At 48.3% G+C, this 6,904-nt stretch overlaps 1 pseudogene; it reads right to left on the bottom strand.

Moving 5' to 3' along the window:
* LOC101575811 overlaps positions 1–6,463 on the bottom strand; it is a 63,051-nt pseudogene extending 56,588 nt beyond the window's left edge.
* Between the last annotated feature and the right edge of the window lie 441 nt (positions 6,464–6,904).

The following is a 6,904-nucleotide window of genomic DNA, read 5'->3' as shown; positions in this document are numbered from 1 at the left end:
GCCATCCCCCGGCCCCCCATAGCACACAATTAAAGTTGGTTGGTTTTAAGTTAGCCCCAGAAAACTTGTAAGCCAGAAACACAGGCTAGGAAGGGAATCAGGCACTAAGGAGTATTGTCAGGCCCCAAGGAAGTGCCCCCCACAGCCACCTCTTACCAGAGTAAGGAGTTCCTTTTTGCTACAACCCAATCACAGACAGCAGGAACCAGCCTGGACTACCCCTGAGAAATGTACCTGGCCACTCGGCATGGCATGCCTGATCAAGGACACATGGTAAGGCACACCTGGGGTGCTGGACCTGGGGTAGGATGTCATTAAATGGCAGCGCTACCCTCCTATATATGGTCACAGGGCCGGAAGGCTGAGCCCCAGTGCACTGCCTGCTCGGCTCCTGCCCCTCCTCCCCGTAAGTCCAAGCATGGTGAGACACGCTCATCCTGCAAGTGACAGTGAGACCACATGTGCCCAGTATGGCTCAGGGCTTGAGGGGCCAGGGAGGCCTGGACAGGTATGAAGGTGTTGGATTTATGAAATGACCCAGGACAGGCTCAGTGGGGCCAGGTTAGGAGAGCTGGCCTGCCTTCCCATGTGAACCACAAGGAGAAGCACCCTCAGGCTCTGCCCAACTCTCCCTGGCGTGCAGGATGAGTGAGTGACTCATATGTAAGATCAGTTATCCAATGCAGGACAGGGTGGCTATCATGGAGGCCTAGCAGGTCTGGAGCAAAGCCAGCTTCACACAATCCCAATCGTCTTTACCACCAGAGAGAGGCAGAAGCCATTCTTCAAAGCATCCTGAGGTCAGGGCATTCTTTTCAAAGGGGTTGCCAGACAGCAGAGAGAGAAAAGAGAGAGAGGATGATTTAATCTAAGCGGCTTTGCACAATAGAGGTGAGGCCTTGTGATGCACCCTCTGGGTTCTGATCACCAAGGTAGGGTTATGTCCTTCATAGTGAAACAAGCCACAAATCTAAAAGATGAACTGAAAACCAGGAAACAAGCTAGACAAGGCTAAATTCCTTTGCTAAGTGTCGGAATATGAACACCCAGAGGAGATGAATGCTCCCAACTTTGTGCTGGGATCAGCCTTTCCTGCCATCACCCTCAGGGTCACCTGCGGGGCTGGCACTTCATCTCTTGGGGACTGGCGCCATCTGCTGGCAGGCTTTACTCTTGCTAGGTAAACGACCTTACTAAAGTCGGGTAGCATAGCCACACAAATGAAGCTTTTTTTCCCTTCCTATAGTCTTCCTCTGCCTTTGGGCATTTTTAGTTCCTCAAACAGTAAAAAAAATTTTTTCACACCAAGTATAACTTTTATTTGATAATAACACTTCAATAAATCAAATTGTGGAGAAGTACTCTCTGTAATTGCATTGCCAATGCCATTTCAGTTAATTGTTTTATGTTGACAAGTAAAAATTACGTATATTCCTTGTGCACACTGTATCTTAACAGATGTATTTATTGCTGAATGACTAAATCAACCTATTTAACATATGCATTACTTCACATAAAGGTTGTGTGCACAGTTGCCTTGTTTGTTTTTCATCTTTTTTATTTTACTGTATTTTTTTGTTTGAATTTTTTTTTAGGGGAGGTTTATTTTTTGTTTTTGGTGCCGAAGACCAAACCCAGGGCTTTCAGCTTGCTAGGCAAGCATTCTACCACTGAACCAAATCCCCAGTTCCTAACGGTAAAAATTACCTAATAGTCCATATCAAAATGCTCTTCTTCGTGTCACTCTACACAAGGGTATGGAGGGTGCTCCCTCTCCCTCTCTCTCTGTCTCTCTCTCTCTCCCTCCCTCTCTGTCTTTCTCTCTGTCTCTGTCTCTCTCTCTGTCTCTCTCTGTCTGTCTCTCTCTGTCTGTCTCTCTCTCTCTCTCTCTCTCTCTCTCTCCTCCTGTATATCAGAGGCCAGAAAGGACCAGCGGCAATGGCTAATAATTTTGGAAAACATTAGTGGACAAGGATGCGGATCTTTCCCAGTAAAGGGGAGACCAAATCTCCCCTTTGTTGGAAATCCCCTCAGCGAGTCAAATAATGAGGTCAATGAGCTCTTTGACGTCACGCCGTTCCACGCCATCAGTGGCCAGTCACACTGTTTGCTGCAAAGTGACCGACTGAAGAAGGACACACACACACACACACACACACACACACACACACGCATGTTCCTTGCTGTTTTGGTCCCCAAACCAGCACGGGTGGGACCAGCTGCCAGGCTGGCTAGGAGCCCAGCATTTTTACGAGTACAGTAATTGATCAAACCAGTTGGTTCACTGATACTTTCACCAAATACCTCCATCGTCCAGGCCCTGGATGCTGCCAACAAAGCTGAGGAAAGGCCGGAAATGGAAATGCAGAACGCAAACGATGCTCACGTTGTAGTTGGGGAACAGACAACAAATAAGTAAAGATGCTTTTGGACAGGGGTAGCTGTTGCAGGGGGTAAGCCAAGCTGTGGCGGTGCTGTGGGGCAGCGCCCGTGTGGGCATCTCCAGTTGGCCCTGGGAGAAGGGCTCCGGGGACCCTGGGGAGGGGACGGGGAGGGGGGAGCAATTTCAGCAGTCTTCTCTGTCATAAAAGAATGCGTCACCCAAGATGAAAACATGGTTTGGAGAGAAATGAACAGGAGCTTTCCAGTGGTGATGGTTTACCGCAGTGGAAGTGGATTAGATATTGTATTCAATTTGGAAAAAAAAAAAAAATGAGATCAATTTTGAAATCATAGAGGAGCATGAGGACGCCCGCTACTGCAGAGAGACGATAAAACACCAGGTGGCGCTGTGGCCCAAGAATTGGGCCGAACCAGAGGGAGCCCGGGTCCTGGAGCCCTTTTGCCTCTCTCCCTAAAGAGAAGGCTAGTTTCTTAAACACTCCACCTGAAGTATTAACAAAGGCTTCTTCACGCCTTTTCAAGAACATGAGTTCTGTACGTTACCTCTTTCCCATGCTCTGTGCCCCCCTGGCCTCTTCCAGGCCCGAGGCACCCAGGTCCCCTTGTTCTCTCCCTAGAGCACAAGACTGGAAGGAGACAAGCTGGGCGCCGGCGGGAAGACTTAAAGGACCGTGCGCGTAGTCCACGAGGAAGCTGCTGCTCCCGCCTCGTGCAGGTGAGGAATCTGAGGCTCACAGAGGGTGGCAGCCACCCAGTGCCCCCATGTCATGCCTTGAGCCACACATCTCTGCAGAGCCCAGGAAATTGATCACCGTGTCCAAAAACCACCAGGGGCGCTTTCTAGAGGGGCGCCAAGGACTCTGGGCTGTGAAACACTAACGCACTCCCTGGGCAGAATCGGAGTTTTAAGCCACAGGCTGCAGCCGGACTCAGCCCTGCAGCCCAGCTGGCTGTGTGCGTTTCCACACACGCCTCCCATTCCCCAAGTGCCTGGTAACACCAGGTGCTACATAGGAGTAGATACTACACAAAGGCAAATTTACATTTACCTTTTAAATTTTATTGCAGAGGATTTCAAACATATTAAGCAAAAAGACACTCTGATAAACTGGAATATATACACTACACTACTTAGTTGCAACAATCTCTCTCATTTCACATATTTTTTAAGGAAAAAAAAAAGGTCTATTAACACTTAATGAGTAATACACTGTTCTCAGAATTTTCACAGTTGCTAATTCCTTCGGCCCACACAGCAAGCCTACCCGGTAAGTGCTTTATCGTTCATGGCCTTGATGGGGAAGACTGAGGGGCAGAGCTGTGCAGCCAATACAGGGGTGACCCCGTGTACTCCAGAACCTGTGCTCAAAACCACCTCAACCCACTACATGCGTACACTTTTCTCAGAATGGACCAAGAAATTTTTTTCTTTGAGACTGTCATGTTCAGTTGCTCAGGTTGGCCTCCAGCTCCTCCTGCTTCAGCCAGCAAGCAGCTAGGGTTACAGACAAGTTCTACTTTGCCTGATTGAAGGACTATTTTTTTGAACAGAATTTAATTAAAGTCTTCTTAACACTTTAGGAAAGACCATGGTGAGTTAGGGATGCATCCCAGGGTCCTGACCTGAACAGTGCTTAGAGGATGGTTAAGAAGAGGAGGGCAAAGGAATAATGCTTGGAAGGGAGAAGAGACGCATTGTGTGTGGCTGAGAGGGGACCGGAGGGGTCTAGAAGGCATATTTTTATTCACTATAAAGAAAACTTTTGGGGAAATTAGAAAAGATTAAAATTAATCTGAGAAAGCTTTGATCAGAGCTGATATTAGGGAGACTTATGGTTGCGGGCAGGTAGATCAGATAATAGCCACAGGCTCCTGCAGTTGCCATAGCCTCCACGTCTGCATTTTGTGTTTCTAGGGTTTAAGGGTGATGGAAAGACAGTAGGGATGTGAATCTTTAGACTTCAGTCATGAGGAAGAGCAAGACCATGATACTTCTTTGGACAAGGAAGATGAATCTGGTCTGGGACTAAGTTTTTGTTTTGATACAGAGAGGGAAAGATTTTTTTTTTTTACTTAAGGTATTTTAGGAAGTCTCCATGGGGGGGACATGTCAGGTGGGGGTCAGGCCTGGACAAGGTCCTAGAGGGAGGACCAACTCTAGGACAGGTTCTAGAAACCTCTGCCAGGCTCGCAAATGGAGGGCAGGCCATCCATCTGCTGCCACAGGCATCCTCCTGTCACTCACTGGGCTACCTCCTCCCCCAGGGATCCAGGGAATTTCTGGCCTTTCATGAGGTTTTCAGGATCTGCACTGGTTTAAGCAGAGGCTCCCACAAGGGCAGGGGCAGAAAGCTGCTGAGAGTGGATATGAACCAAGACAATGGAATTTATCCTAAGCTACCAAGGGGCCAGAGCAGAAGGGGAACCCAGGAGAAGCCAGGTTTTAGGAAGAACAGCTGCAGGGTGATCCAAGACTGGAAGCAGGGCCTTGTTGGGGGAATCAGTCCATCAAGATTTCCTGTTTGTTTGCCAGTGACACGGAAGACCCAATATGGACTACTGGACTCTTTTAGAATATTTTGCTGAGTTAAGACACTTATAATATTCAAATGACGAACTAAACAAAACAGGGGATACAGATGAATGTTCATTTTGTATCTGTGTATTCAAAATGGTTAGGATAGATATATAGTTACATTCTCTTAATGAATAGAGGGATTTGTTCTAATAGTGTTTGTAAATAGGATATCATGTCCACATCTTGTACAGCAAATAACCACTAGGAAGAATGTATGCAATGTGTTAATTATTGAAACTGTCCTTCCAGTTTGGTTTGAAACTGTCTCATTGTTATTTGTTTCTCAATAAAATTATGAAAAATAAAGATTTCCTGTTTGTGCATAAATCAGTAACAGTTTCCTTGCATTGTGTTTCCCTCCAATGATTTAGCTTTGAAGCCTCCCTGGTCAGAAGAGGCCAGATAGCAGAATGGTCAAGCACTTTTTTCTCAGCTCTGCTAACCTGTGGCCTTGGGGAGGTTACTTAGCCGAGGCATTCTCATCAAGGGAGTTGCCGTACTTGCATGGATGGGTGCAGTAAGGCATGCGCTTGGGAGGGTGTGGCTCAGGGCAGCATGGGACAAGGCGCTGTTCTCAGCTCCTTCTGGACCTCCCCGTCTTTCGTCCACAGCTGAGATGAGCCTGTCCTAGATGCTGTAGAAGGGAGACTACAAGGCTCTTTAGGTTAGAAAATCTCAGTCTGCCCAGGACACAGCCTCTTCCAGAACACAGGGAGGTTTGAAGCCGAGCTGTGACGTAGTCTCTTTCATTCTGGTCAAGCATAAGTCCAGGGTTCCAGTTCTCTTGCAGAGACACCAGCTTCTTTCTGCCAGTCCAGGGTTCCCCAGGCACTCGCAGGGACATTGTTCCCAAAGTCGGAGCTTGTGTCTCCCAGGTAGGCAGTTTTCATGAGGAACACCTCGCTCACCTTCTCCAACCCCACGAATGGGTGCTCCCAGCTGGGATGAAAGGTGCAGACAGGCACACAGCAGCCCTCAGCTTGGCTGTGACTGCTGAGGAAGGTTTGCATCAGGAGCCCAAGAGACACACAGGTCTTCTGGACTCTGTCAGTGCTCAGAGTGCTTCACAATGGAAGCCCAGCCCTCGCCTAACAATGTACTAGGTGAAGAGTAATTCTTTCCCCAAACAGGAAGCTGACTTGTGCTTACCCTTTATGTATTTTTTTATTTATGTATTTTTTTAAAAGCTAGGATGTGCTGTAGCTCTCTTTTATGGTGCTTGATGCTCAGCAATCCATTAAGATTTATTCCACTTGTCGTAATCTCTTAAACTGGATTTTTGCCTTTTTGTGTCCTGTGACTCACCAAACATTTATTTTATTGCTTGTGTTTGTAATACCTGGAGTTCTGCCCTTAGTGCCAGATCATTTCTCCATCACTGTTTCTCCGTCACTGTGCACTTGGGCTCGTGAGACAAACCTTCCTTGGTGGTGAGTGGATGCTCCCTGCTGCCTACAGAATTCTCTGTTCTGACCGCGACATGACCTAGCGGACGCAGTGCCAGGGCAACGCCGGGGCGTCTGCAGAGACAACACAGATCTCGTAGCTTTGGTGAGGTTGTGCTCCTCTTTGAAGATGCAGCCTCAGCAGATGCGCTCACTGCCATCCCCGTACAGACGAGGAGCATGGGCTCCAGCAGCAGGCACGGGGCTGTGGGGCTCTGCTGGCCACTAACCTCGAGAGCAGGGCAGGCAGCCTGCACTCCTCAGCCTCCGCCTCCTCCTCAGCAAATCAAGGGCAATGAAGAGACCTGCCTTGCAGGGTGGTTTTACAAATTATACAGAATTATATTTGACCCATGTTTCCCCAGGCCATGACTAGAGTGACCCCAGACGTTTTCTTGCTCTTCCTTTACTCTGAGTGGTCTTTCCTCTGGAAGAGTGTGCCTCTCTCCACTGCTGGCCCTGCCCTGGCAGGGAGCCC

The sequence above is a fragment of the Octodon degus genome, unplaced genomic scaffold (genome assembly GCF_000260255.1).
Source record: "Octodon degus isolate 3935 unplaced genomic scaffold, OctDeg1.0 scaffold00038, whole genome shotgun sequence".
Lineage (NCBI taxonomy): Eukaryota > Metazoa > Chordata > Mammalia > Rodentia > Octodontidae > Octodon > Octodon degus.
The sequence above is the reverse complement of the archived record's forward strand: the minus strand, read 5'-3'. Positions and strand labels throughout refer to the sequence as shown.